At 39.3% G+C, this 14128-nt stretch overlaps 1 long non-coding RNA gene across 1 annotated transcript; it reads right to left on the minus strand.

Annotated features, from left to right (window-relative positions):
- Nucleotides 1–1344: 1344 nt before the first annotated feature.
- On the minus strand, nt 1345–11081 carry LOC125264376. Its single transcript, XR_007184073.1, has 3 exons — nt 11001–11081; nt 1547–1640; nt 1345–1422 (listed from the first exon to the last, which is right to left on the minus strand). It is a non-coding gene; the product is annotated as an uncharacterized LOC125264376 (long non-coding RNA).
- Nucleotides 11082–14128: the final 3047 nt, after the last annotated feature.

Raw genomic sequence — 14128 nt, forward strand, 5'->3', positions numbered from 1 at the left:
AAAGATAAACACATGTTTTACCTGCTTCAGCGTGAAAGTTTCATTTAGCTTTAACTCTTCATAATGTAAATACCTACTTTTCACTCCCTCCTTGCATGGAGAAGTCTATTTTTTACTAAATAAATTGTTCATAATCCATCAAAACTGCTGTGTTATTACAAATATTAATATTGTTGCTGGTTTATATTGTAATTTCTGTCTGGGGGTTTTATATTTGTGTTTATACAAAACTCACTGCGTACTGAAACATAACACTTTCCACAGCTGTAATTATTTATATCACAACTAGCAAAATAAAGTTCATATATTAGTACATATACCACCTGTTTCACAGACAAGGTTTAGCTTAAGACAGGACTATGCCTTAGTTAAGTTAGGATATTTAAGGTGCTTTTATAAAAATGCATTAGAAAAAAAAACATTACTGGTGTGCATCTTGAGACAAAACAATGGCACTGACACATTTAAAGAGATGTCAGTGTAATTTATTTTCAGTTAAGATAGCTCGAACATGCATTTTAGTCTGGGACTAGGCTTAATCCCTGTCTGTGAAACCAGGCAATAGAGCATGAATGGCTGCGATATGAAATAAAAATATCATAAGCAAATCATAATAAAACCAACAGAACACACCAAATGCTTTGTTAATTTACATTTTATTTACAAGTTTTTCAAACAAAGAAAGAAACCTCTCACTTCTTTCAGCAGCAGCTTTTTCTCTTTCTTCCTCTCTGGCTGCCTCGGCCACAAGGAAGTCTAAAACACATCCTTTCCTCTTTCTCTCCTTCCTGACAGCCGGAGGTGAGGTCTCAGTTGAAGGGCCTGCAACTTCATCCTGAGTAGATGAAGCAATAAGAACAGGAGGTGCAATAGATGGCCTTCCACCTATTGCTTCATCCATCGGAATGAAGAAAGGCCACGATGCAGCAGTGGCCTCTCCGGACTCCGTCCCTGTGCCCGTTGGTGGACACTTAAGCTCCTGTAAAAGAAAGCAATAATATGTAATGTGACAAGCACCATCCCTTACTTGTCCATAAAATATCATGGAAATGTGTATCACACATTTCCAAATTATAATGACTGGGAAAACGTGGTTGTTCAGTTGGTGAACTTTGATGTTATTATTATGAATGTGAAAAAGGTGAAGGTATACACATCCAAAACATCTTGGCCAGGTGATCAAAAACAAAAAAAAAAGAATAAAAAATATATCAAATAATAAAAAAAAATACAAAAATAAAATAAAATAAAATAAATGTACTTTTTTTCTAAATAAAGGGACAAAAACAGTGTTCAGATCTTATTCTTTTTATTTTTTATTATTAAGAATGTACCTTGTACTTTTTCTTGAAATTTTCCCATTTCTTTGCGGCTTGCTGGCCAGTAATCTTCCCCTCCAAATTAATTTCTTTAATTACAGTTCTATAACAACAACAAACAAACAAACAATAAAGGAAGATTTGTATGCATTTTGATGTCACACAGAAAGCATAAAATAGGACATTACTATTTACATAAAGAAATAAAATAACAATATGGTACATACTCCCAGGCTAGTTTCGATGCATTTCTTTTGCCCGTGAAGAGATGCTCATTCTCAGCACGGAGTTTAATGAAGAGCTTGGTCTCCTCTGTAGACCCTGCGTGCAGTGGCGGACTGGGACAGTAAATCAGGCCGGGAATTTGACTCCACCCCAGGCCACCTCTGCTGCTGCAGTCACCACCACCAAATTCATGTGTCCACCAGCCTGCTAAACTTATAGGGTAACCCTGTTAGTTGATGTAACAGGTAGACTACCATTCATAATATGAATGGATAAATAATCCTACTACTGATGATCTTATAAATCATAAAAGCACATATTTTTCTAAGAGTATAGCCAGCATATTTAGTTTTGCTTATAGCTTAAACTTTACCTGGAGGTTCCTGCACTGACTCAAAAGCTGAACTGTCCACCACCAGCTCTTGTTCAACAGCAGGAGCACTTGCAGCACTAGTGCTACTGTTGCTTCCTTCGTCACCTTCAAAATAAATAAATAAACATTGTAGACTTGGCTACATAATGTAGGCTAGAAATGGAAAATCTAAATTTCTGGTCAAGTTTGGCACTAAAAAAATACTGTATCCCCATATGTAAAACAGTGTGCTAGTTTGTCATTAAGATGCACTTTTAAAACTTCTATCATTATAAAAAATAAAACAAATATATATAAAGAATAGATTTTATCTATTGTAAGTTGCTTTGGATGAAAGCGTCCATCTGCCAAATGATTAAGTAAATATTAGGGGTGGAACAGTTCAACTTTTTCACGGTTTGGTTTGTTTCATAGTTTTAGAGTCATGGTTTCGGTACCGTTGTTACAACGGCGTTGTATGTGCTATATTTATGGAAAAACTATACTTTCAAAAATATATATATTTTCTCATATTATTTAGAATTCTAACTACAAAAAACAGCACAATTAAATATAATAGATTAAAGATACAAATAAAATAAACTGACTTCATTAGTTTTTAGGTACAGAAATTGAATAAAGTAATAATGTAAAACAGCATTGCATTTTGGACTATACATTAAAGATTATTCTTTATTAAAGTTACAAAAGGTTTTTAATCAAGAGCAGTGAGTGATTTCTTCTTTGTTGCTGTTCAATTAATATAAAGACTGTCACTTTAAGAGAATGTGGTAAGGTGACACTAGGACCTGGGGGAGAATTGGTGAGGTACGATCGGAAAGGGGGTTGAGACCAATGATTGCCGCACATATTAATCAGGTGAATAACCATTTGAAAGGGAAGATAAATAATCAGAAAAACAACAGGAACGGGATGCGGGGCTCTTTGTTTGTTCGGGAGCGAGTTGATGCTTAATATAGCAGTGGATAACTATGTGATTCAGGAGCGGAACTGATGACTAATATTTCAGTGGATAGTACAACCAACTAAGAAAAGGACCGGGGCTGATGACTATTATATCAGAGCACGCACTACTAAGACAACAAGGACTGGCACCGATTGTTATCTGTTTATTTTAGAGTTTTGTATGCTATTGTGTAGCCGATGTGGGGTTTAATGAGTTTTTAACTCGTTGTTAAGTGCTTGTTTTTTTTAGTGTACTCTCAGGATATGTTGAGTCTTTCCTTTCGATAAATGTTCAACGTGTATTGGGAGGTAACAATAGATGGTTTTCATGAGAACGAATGGTAATTGTTGCGTTGTTGTTTTAAATGTTTTTGTGTTTGTTTTTAGGTTTCCCAGGCGGTTGCACTTGAGGGGCAGTGGGCGCACGTGTGGCGTTTTTGGTGGATGCAGTGGTTTGGTGTGTGGGTTTTTGTTACATCGTAAGTATTTGCTGTGGTGAATAATTGGTTTGGAGAATTATTAACTTTCACTCCACTTGTTCCTCAGTGTGCTGCCTGGTTTGTTTTTGTTTTTTTTGTTTGTTTAATTTTTCTTTATTGTGTTTATGCTGGAGTGTATTTTAGTGTTTTAATAAAACTGCTGTGTAAAAGCTTGTTGTACTAAAATCATCTTGACTGCTGGTTTATTCCATACATGATATACCTGTAAGTTCATTACCTGGGCAAGGTTACAATCTGGCGTAGTCGGCAGGATACCCAGCAGTCTCGATGTTTTATTTTTGTTTTGGTGTAAATTTGATCTAATTAGTTTATGTAACAGATAATAATCGGTGCAAGAAGAGGACGGATTCACTGGGAACCTGTGTTGGAGTAACATCTGAGACATTGAACTGAGTTTTTCTTCTACCAATATTTTTTTTTTTCTCTTTCATTAACTGTCATTGTTTATAAAGGAGCATTCGATGGCTGATGACATGGAACAGCAACTATCAGCGCTAAGAGAACAATTGGAGGCTCTTCAAGCCACTAATGAACGTTTACTGAGAGAACAGTCCACTCATCTATTGCCTGATGCTGCTCGGCCTAGTACCTCCACTGGCCATCAGGTGCCTTTTGAGAAGATTGTGTTTATTCCAAGAGAACGTAAATGCTCTAAGTTTTATGGTAATGATGAGTCAAGTAGTGTAACTATTGAGGATTGGGTGGAGGAGGTACGAGCTTGTATAGATGACAGAAATTGTTCAATGACAGAAAAGATCCAATTTGTATTAGATCATTTGGGTGGGGAAGCACGTATGGAGATTAAATTACGTCCTCGTAGTGAGAGAGATGTACCTGAGAAAATTTTTAAGATCCTCACTGATATGTATAGTGGCCGTAAATCTTATGTGAAGCTGCAGCAACAATTTTTTGGTAGAAAACAACGAGAGGGTGAGACACTTTGTGAATATTCTCATGCACTTATGTCTTTAATGGAACTGATTGTAAATACTAATTCAGATTGTGTTCCTAATCCTGATAGGGTTGTTCGAGATCAGTTTGTAGAGCATGTGAGGAGTGTTTCCTTGCGCCGTGAGTTGAAAAAAATAGTACGGCAGACTCCCACTATATCTTTGTGGCAAGTTCGGGAGGAAGCTATGCGATGGTTAGAAGAAAGTGAAGTTGAATATGGTCAAACAAATTCGGCTTCAGTATTTAGGCAGTTCAATATGGAATTGAGTGACTGTAATGCTGTAACGGTTGATAGAGATGCTGAATTGATAGAAATAAAAAATATTCTTAAACAGCAACAGGTTCAGATAAGTGCTTTAACTCAAGGTTTTGAGTCTTTTAAAGTAAGATTTGAAGCTTCCCGTTGTAGTCCTCAGGTTGAGGCTGTAAATAGCCAACCAGTGAATCAACCAGCTCCTGTTCAACGCCAATGTTTACGTTGTAATAGGCCAGGTCATTTGGCTCGATATTGCCGTACACCTATTCCAAATGAGTTTAGGCCAAAGAGAAGACACGCTAATCAATCAGAGGCAGAACCATCGCCAGCTGCTGTAGTGGAAAGTCATGTAATAGAGAGTGAGCATGTCTCAAGTCAGCCGGTCCCAGTAATGTCAAATCTTGTTGCACCTTGCCCGGTTATGGAAGTGGTTATGGGGGGGGGGTGCCAATTCCATGTCTTATAGACACTGGTTCTATGGTTAGTACAATAACAGAGAGCTGTTTTTCCAAGAATTTTGAGAGTTTGGGTTCACAAAAACTACAGAGTTGTCATTGGTTAAAATTGAAAGCTGCAAATGGGTTAGATATTCCATATATTGGATATTTGGAGTTGGATGTGGTAGTACAGGGGCAGATTATTTTAAACTGTGGGATTTTAGTTGTTAAAGATCCACCTTGCCCTACATTCTCAAAACAAAAGGAACGTACCCCAGGTTTGGTAGGGATGAATATTTTTACCCAGTGTTATCAACAGCTTCTTTGTCAGTATGGTGTTGCTTTGCCCTCTGTGTTGTCTGAGTTGCAGGATAACAATTTATGGAAGGAAGCCATGTTAACATGCCAGCAGCTGGAGGACCAGTCCTCCAGTTGTGTGGGGAAAATTCGTGTGCAGTCTAAAGCCCCGGTTCCAATTCCAGCTGGCTGTTTGGTGTTAGTACCTGCAACTGGACCTAAAGGTAAAGTTAATAGTAGGTCTTTAGTTTATCTGGAACCAAATGATTCTGATGAGACTCATCTGCCCCCTGGAGTATTACTTTCCCATGCTTTATTGGCCATGGAGAATGGGTTAACTCATGTTCCTGTTGTAAATGTTGGTACTCAGGTAGCATATTTACAGCCACTAGCATTGCTGGGTGCTTTGTACCCTGCAGATATTCTTGATGTTTCTGAAGTCGATTTTAAGGAAAGACTGACTTCAGAGGGGTGGATGGTCTTTATTGAGCAACATAGTGTTGAAGTTGAGCCAGATTTGACAAGCTTGGATGGTGTAAACCTTACAAATTTGAATTCTGAGCAAAAGACAATAGTTAAAAAGCTGTTGTCTAAATATAGAGGAGTGTTTTCAAAAGGAGATGGTGATTTAGGCTGTACTTCTTTAATAGAACATCAGATTCCATTAGTTGATAAGGCTCCAGTTAGACAACGTTATAGGAGAATACCCCCATCCCAGTATGAGGCTGTAAAAGCACATATTAGGCAGCTTTTAGAAGCCCAGATTATAAGGGAAAGCTGCAGTCCGTATGCCTCACCCATTGTCTTGGTCCAGAAGAAAGATGGTGCTTTGAGGCTTTGTGTGGATTATAGGCAATTAAATTCTAAGACTCGAAAAGATGCATACCCCCTTCCTAGAATTGATGAATCCCTGGATGCATTGTCTGGGGCCAAATGGTTTTCCACCCTTGACCTAGCAAGTGGGTATAACCAAGTGCCTGTGGCAGAGACGGATCGTTTTAAAACCGCATTCTGTACACCATTTGGACTATTTGAATTTAATCGTATGCCTTTTGGCCTGTGCAATGGACCAAGTACCTTTCAGAGACTTATGGAGCGTATTTTTGGAGATCAGAGCTTTCAGTCTCTGTTGCTATATTTGGATGATGTAATTGTGTTTTCATCTTCCTTTGAACAGCATGTACAACGACTGGAGCTGGTCCTGCGCAGACTTGATGAGGAGAATTTGAGAGTAAAATTGACCAAATGTTCCCTTTTTCAACACAAGGTGAAATACTTAGGCCATGTGGTGTCTTCAGATGGAGTATCAACGGATCCAGATAAGATCGCAGTTGTGGCAGAGTGGAGGAGACCTCAAAATATGCAAGAACTGAGATCATTTTTAAACTTTGCAAGCTACTATCGTCGTTTTGTTGCAAACTTTTCAAAAATAGCACAGCCATTGAATGCCCTGGTCGCGGCTTTGCTGCCTAAAAATCACAGAGGTACGTCAAAGAAATCTGTAGAGGGGCAATGGACGGAAGTATGCGAGCAAGCGTTTCAGACACTAAAGAGCAAGTTGGTATCCGCTCCTGTGTTAGCTTATGCAGACTTTAAGAAATCATTTATTTTGGATGTAGATGCCAGCCATCATGGACTGGGTGCAGTACTATCGCAAGAACAAGATGGTAAAATAAGGCCTATAGCATATGCTAGTAGAGGACTGAGAAAAGCTGAACGTAACATGCAGAATTACAGTTCTATGAAATTGGAATTTTTAGCCCTAAAGTGGGCAGTGGCAGATAAATTCAGGGATTATTTGTTGGGAAACAAGTGTCTGGTTTTTACAGACAATAATCCATTGAGCCATTATCAATCTGCAAAACTTGGAGCTGTGGAGCAAAGATGGGCATCACAACTGGCAGCATTTGATTTAGAGATTCGATATAAGCCGGGAAAGGCAAATGGAAATGCAGACGCATTATCTCGTCAGTATGTTGATGCAACAGTGGAAGTTATAGCTCCTTTAACTTCTTTTCCAGTTTTGTTGAAACAGGCGATTCAAGAGCGGAGCTGCCCTGATGTGCAGGCTACCCAGGATTCCGTGACTACGCTTCCAGCACGAACAAAAGGGGACATTACATTGTTGCAGGCTGCAGATCCGGTGATTGGCCCTTTTCTGGGTTTTTGGAAGCGTCAGAGAGGCCCAAATCGTGAGGAGAGAGAGACTGCATCTCCAAAATTATTAGAACTTTGTAGGCAATGGAACAAGATGTTAGAAAAAGATGGCGCTCTCTACCGACGGATTATGCCACAGGATGGAGGCAAGGAAATTTATCAGTTAGTGCTTCCAGAGGTGTTAAGAGAGGATGTGTTAACAAGTCTCCATGATGACCATGGGCACCAAGGAATTGAAAGAACAACAGACCTGGTGAGACAGCGATGTTATTGGCCAGGTATGAGTCAAGATGTTGAACGATGGTGTAAAAACTGTGAAAGATGCACACTGGCCAAAGCTGTCCAGCCAAAGGTACGCAGTTTTATGGGCCATTTACTGGCTTCTAAACCACTTGACATTTTGGCAATAGATTTTACTGTTTTAGAGCCTTCCTCTGATGGAAAAGAGAACGTTTTAATAATGACTGATGTTTTTTCAAAGTACACTCAAGCCATTCCTACTAGAGATCAGTCTGCCAGTACTGTAGCAGAAGCTTTGGTAAATCACTGGTTTTATATTTTTGGAGTACCCCGCCAAATCCATTCAGACCAAGGGAGGTCTTTTGAGAGCGTGCTGATTCAACAACTATGTTACATGTACGGGGTAGTTAAAACAAGAACAACACCATATAGGCCACAAGGGAATGGCCAGTGTGAACGTTTTAATAGGACACTTCATGACTTGCTTCGCACTTTGCCATTTGAAAAAAAATGTCACTGGCCTGTTCACCTTCCACAGATGTTGTTTGCTTATAATACAACGGTGCATCAGTCTACTGGTCATTCCCCTCACATGTTGATGTTTGGACAGGAACCGCAGCTACCAGTGGATTTTCTGCTGGGGCAGGAGGGCCTGAAAGGAAGAAAGGTTGGTGAGTGGATTACAGAGCACCAGGAAAAACTAAAGAATGTATTTCAGGATGCAAGGCATCAACTCCAGGCGGCTGCAGAACAGAGAGCAAGGAAGCATGATGTGACCGTTAAGAATCCAGAACTTGAGTTGGGACAACTAGTTTTAAAGCGAGATCACCGAAAGAAAGGTTGCCAAAAGATTCAAGATCTTTGGGACCCCACAGTGTTTAAAGTTGTAAGATGTTCCAGTGATGGAAATGGTGTGTATGCTGTTGTTCCAGTAGGAGAAGAGGGACCGGTGCGAAACATTCACAGGACAGAATTGCGACCAGTACATGACTGGATACAGCCACAGACAGTCCCTGTGTTAGAAACAGAGGATTTAGGACTCCCTAGTCAAAATATTGAACCTGATGTAGAAGACCCTAACCATTTAATTGTGGTTTTTCGTCCGTTGATAGATTGTCCTCTCAATAACCCTGTGGACCCTGTACATCCGTTACTGGAAGGTCAGCAGAGCCAGTATGACCAGCCTGAAGGTACGGGCCAGCGAGAGACTGGACAGCAAGGACAACTGAGGAGAACTTCAAGAGTAACAGCGGGTCATCATTCTAATCCACATAACCTGCCACGATCAAGCTGTCCATTAGAAACGGAGTTGTAAGGGTGTTGGCATGCGGACTGTTAGCTTCCCCCTAAAATAAGTGATTTATGTCCTGTCGACGGGACGGCGACAAAATTTGGGGGGGAGGAATGTGGTAAGGTGACACTAGGACCTGGGGAGAATTGGTGAGGTACGATCGGAAAGGGGGTTGAGACCAATGATTGCCGCACATATTAATCAGGTGAATAACCATTTGAAAGGGAAGATAAATAATCAGAAAAACAACAGGAACGGGATGCGGGGCTCTTTGTTTGTTCGGGAGCGAGTTGATGCTTAATATAGCAGTGGATAACTATGTGATTCAGGAGCGGAACTGATGACTAATATTTCAGTGGATAGTACAACCAACTAAGAAAAGGACCGGGGCTGATGACTATTATATCAGAGCACGCACTACTAAGACAACAAGGACTGGCACCGATTGTTATCTGTTTATTTTAGAGTTTTGTATGCTATTGTGTAGCCGATGTGGGGTTTAATGAGTTTTTAACTCGTTGTTAAGTGCTTGTTTTTTTTAGTGTACTCTCAGGATATGTTGAGTCCTTCCTTTCGATAAATGTTCAACGTGTATTGGGAGGTAACAATAGATGGTTTTCATGAGAACGAATGGTAATTGTTGCGTTGTTGTTTTAAATGTTTTTGTGTTTGTTTTTAGGTTTCCCAGGCGGTTGCACTTGAGGGGCAGTGGGCGCACGTGTGGTGTTTTTGGTGGATGCAGTGGTTTGGTGTGTGGGTTTTTGTTACATCGTAAGTATTTGCTGTGGTGAATAATTGGTTTGGAGAATTATTAACTTTCACTCCACTTGTTCCTCAGTGTGCTGCCTGGTTTGTTTTTGTTTTTTTTGTTTGTTTAATTTTTCTTTATTGTGTTTATGCTGGAGTGTATTTTAGTGTTTTAATAAAACTGCTGTGTAAAAGCTTGTTGTACTAAAATCATCTTGACTGCTGGTTTATTCCATACATGATATACCTGTAAGTTCATTACCTGGGCAAGGTTACAATCATGCACTGATACAGTGTTCGTATTTAACAAGAGTGAATGGTTTGTCCACGTTTTTTTTTTTTTTTTTTTCATCGCTGTTGTTGTAATGTCTGGGAACCCAGAATGTTCATCCATCAACAGAAACATATATTAACTGAACCCTGATTGTTTTACGTGTTATTTATATTAAACCATATTACAGATGCTTCGTCAGATTTAAGTTGAACAGCGGTCCGAGCGCGTGCCGAACCGAGTGTGGAGAACCGAACGGATCGATTTTTTTTTTTTCCCCACCCCTGGTAAATATTATGTAAATGTAATTCTGACCGACCTGTTCCCTTACCGGCGAACATGGCTGGGATTTTGCAGCAACTTGCTGCGTCTGTGGCCAGGGCTTTTCTCCTTTTTATGCGTTCCCTCTCTGCTCCTCCTTTGCGTTTACGCTCCATTTTTTTGCACTATTTTTCAAGATAAAGCCTGCCTCTGGATATAGCCAATTAGGCAGTGCTTCGCTGATGTTGGGTCATGTGGTGGTGTCATTTTCACTCCGCGATCGCCTGATTCGTAGATTCATAAGTGCGTCAATTAATTCGCAGTTGCATACAGCCTATTGCACGTCAGTCTGATCGACAGCACAGCGGCAGCCGGCAGGCCAGAATGACCATCAGGCCACCGGGAAATGTCCCGGTGCTCCCGATGGCCAGTCCGCCCCTGCCTGCGTGTATGCAAAGACAACGTAGGCCTACATGCATTTTTCCCCTGATGTACTCTTTGTATTAAATACGCATTGATTTTATACATTTACTGTAGTAATATTATCAGCTACTGCCGGTATTTTACGTTAAATGTAATGCATTTTGTGTCTTATGTATTTAACTTTTCAGTGGACTGATAAAGGGAGCTGTAAAGTATTTTTGTTGAAGTACAATGTCGCTTTGACCATAATAATGAAATCTATCTTGTATAAATAGTACAGTAGTATAGAAAATACTATTATACATACATTTATGGACAAAATCCAAGTCCGAGCTTCCTGTAGACATTGTGCCGCCACACAACTTCAAAACGTCTAACAACTGCAAAGGATCATGGGGGCCTGAAGTGTCCATCAGTTGTTCCCTTCGAAATCCTTCATTCCGAAGGGCCCTTTGAAGTGAGCAGTTTTGAGCACTTCGGTTTGGAACGACCCTTCAACATGGCGGCTATGATTATTTTCACTCCGAAGTGCCCTTCGGAGGGCGATATATCCCGTTTGGAACGCACCGAAAGACGTGACGGAGGCGTCATGTTAGAAGTTAACGTGTGGATTACGTCTGAACGTCTGCTCGTCTGCCCGTCTGTATGGCGCGGAGTCCGTGCCAAAATCAAGCTTCCGAACGACCGACCGACCGACCGATCGAACGTCAAACCGAACGTCTATCCGAACGTCTTGTACTTTGAGCGTCTAACTGAGCGTGTCGACCCACGTGACGACCTGAGGTGACGCCAGCGTCTTGAAATTAACTGTTTTTTAACCACGTAAGGTGCCAAGCTGATGTGTAAAGACTAAAAATGGACATTACAGGCATGAAAGTATGTGTTTTACTAGCATGTAACTGTAAAAAACATCATAGTCTTAATTTGATCCGTACAATCATGTTAACTGTTAGCTTTATTGCCTACTGTACAATATAGCCTATACCAGTCCATCAGACCTCTTTATCCTACTTCCCAGGAAATCTACAGAATACCAATCAGGTGATGTGCTCCAGGAGAGCCTTTAATGTGGGCTGTTAAACTAAACTCTGCTGGTCGTGTCCCTGCAGGAACTAAATTGTATAGCCTTGTTTTATACACCTTTTTCCACCAGTTACTTTAAAAAATAATAATTATTTATAGTAGTTACTTCTCACAAATAGTAGCTGAGTTAGTAACTAAGTTACTTCATTCTCAATTACCAGGTAAAGTAAGTATTGGGTTACTTTTTAATTTTCTTTTTTCAAATATGTCAAATAACTTGGATGCCCTAATATTACATATGTTAAATGAATGAAATGGACACTAAATAGAATAAAATATTTTTTATAAAACATTGTACCTAATCTACACTATTTTAATGTTGCTGTGGGGCAACGTGAGAGACAACTATCAAATTCAATATATTATTGTAAATATTATCATATGGAACAATAAAACACAATATGGTTTAGAACTTTTAATATTTATTGCACAGGCTACAACTGGCCAACAAATAAGTCTAAAAATAAATTATGCTTGATCCTTCTTGACTTATGATCCGCTCTTACTCACGACATGTAATTTATCTGTACTGTAGGCTACTGTTGGTAGCCATTAAAGAAAACGTATTTAGTTTCATATTTATGTTTAAATAGGCCTATTATAATGTTATTTTTTAATTTAATCTATTTTATATTAAAAAGTGAACAGCATAAGTAAGATGTATCATAAGATGCCCAATATATCGGGAGACATGGAGTGGGTCAGACATGATTTTGACCACTTCATTAAGTTTTGTTTTGTAGAAAGCCTTTCTTAAAGTGAATTTCGTTTTGTAAAAAATGTATCTTAATTTAAATCAATGCTTCATCAACCAATTGCCTAGATTTAATAAATAAGAAGCAAATAAAGTAGACAATATAATCATGGCAGGCGCGGGCGCGATCACTGGCGCGTGAACTGGAGCGCGACTTATAGGCTATATGAACCGAGACCCATAGATTTTGGCACGGACTCCGCGCCATACATTTCGAGCGCCATAGCTGCCATCGCCGCCGCGCACTTTGAGCGCAGCTCCAACACGTGACCATGACGTCTAACGTCTCATATCTTACGTCTGACGCCTGAATACTATGGGATTTTGGCCAGACGGCTGGTGTGCATATACACGTTAATTCTCCCCTCAGTTTGCTTAGCAATCATCAAATTTTGTTTAAATCACCCCTCATAAGAGTGGCCACGTATCAGTTCTGGTAGCCGCGTCGCAGCTGTGACGCGCCGCAGACGCGTGCAGTGTAAACAAGGCTTTAGATACCTGAATAGCACTGTTTATTTTAGTTGAATATTTGCTCTATTGCATTTATTTGTGATGTTTGATTATTTTTTCTTTTTTCTTTTTTTTTTGACAGTAGCCTAGTCCTATTTTCCCTGAACATAGCACATACCGAACCATACCGAAACCATGACCCTAAAACCATGATACGAACCAAACCGTGAGCAATTTGAACCGTTGCACCTCTAGTATATATGGAGGATTTGTGAGTTCCGTCTGACTGAGATCTGTTGAAGTGCACCAACGGTTCATGGCCGTTTAAGTGTTTCAGAGACTGAGTTTGGGGTTCTCTTATATTATTTTAAGTGTTTAATATCTGTTTTGACTAATTTAAACAAAATTGGAGTAGATAATTGACCTTTGTAGGAAGTGAACTTATTATCAACAACTCTGCTGGAGGGACACGAGTCAATCTAAGAGTCACCGATTCATACGAGTGTGTTAAGAGTCATCTCTGTTTCCAACGAGTCATAATTGATTTCTTCTATAAGTGTGATTCATTGTATGAGGAAACTGACATTCTCTTAGTTCAGCTATATAGTCATATATAATTTTCTATTATTAAAATGTAATTCAAGATTTTCTATTATTAAAATTGTATGTATTTTTGTGTTTTATAAACATCACAACACAAGAATGCTGATTGTAAATAAGTTTATTTGAGCTGGTGTTGTTGAATTACAGGTTACAAGATGCTTTGTACTCAACTTTTATTTTTTCTTTAAGAATAAACCATATTTCATTTCATCGAGACATATATATACACTCACAATCATTTTAAACAAGTAATTTGTGAAGATGTGACTAGAAACAGGAGTAGAAGAAAGTATCCACACCACCAGAATCCCAAGATCCCATGAAATCAACTGATGTGATTGTGCTTTACTTTGATTTTCTTTTAAATAGTCAATATGATTTATGCCAAATCCTTGAATCATGATCTTCTAATGTCTAGTTGACTGCAAGTGTGTTTGATTGAACAGTATGTGTTAAAAATATTGAGCCATTTTTCCAGAAGAGAATGACTGCAATTTCCAAATGATTCTAAAAGCCACAGATGAAAACTCATTTTGATTTCATGG

Source organism: Megalobrama amblycephala, linkage group LG3 (genome assembly GCF_018812025.1).
Source record: "Megalobrama amblycephala isolate DHTTF-2021 linkage group LG3, ASM1881202v1, whole genome shotgun sequence".
Classification (NCBI taxonomy): Eukaryota; Metazoa; Chordata; class Actinopteri; order Cypriniformes; family Xenocyprididae; genus Megalobrama; species Megalobrama amblycephala.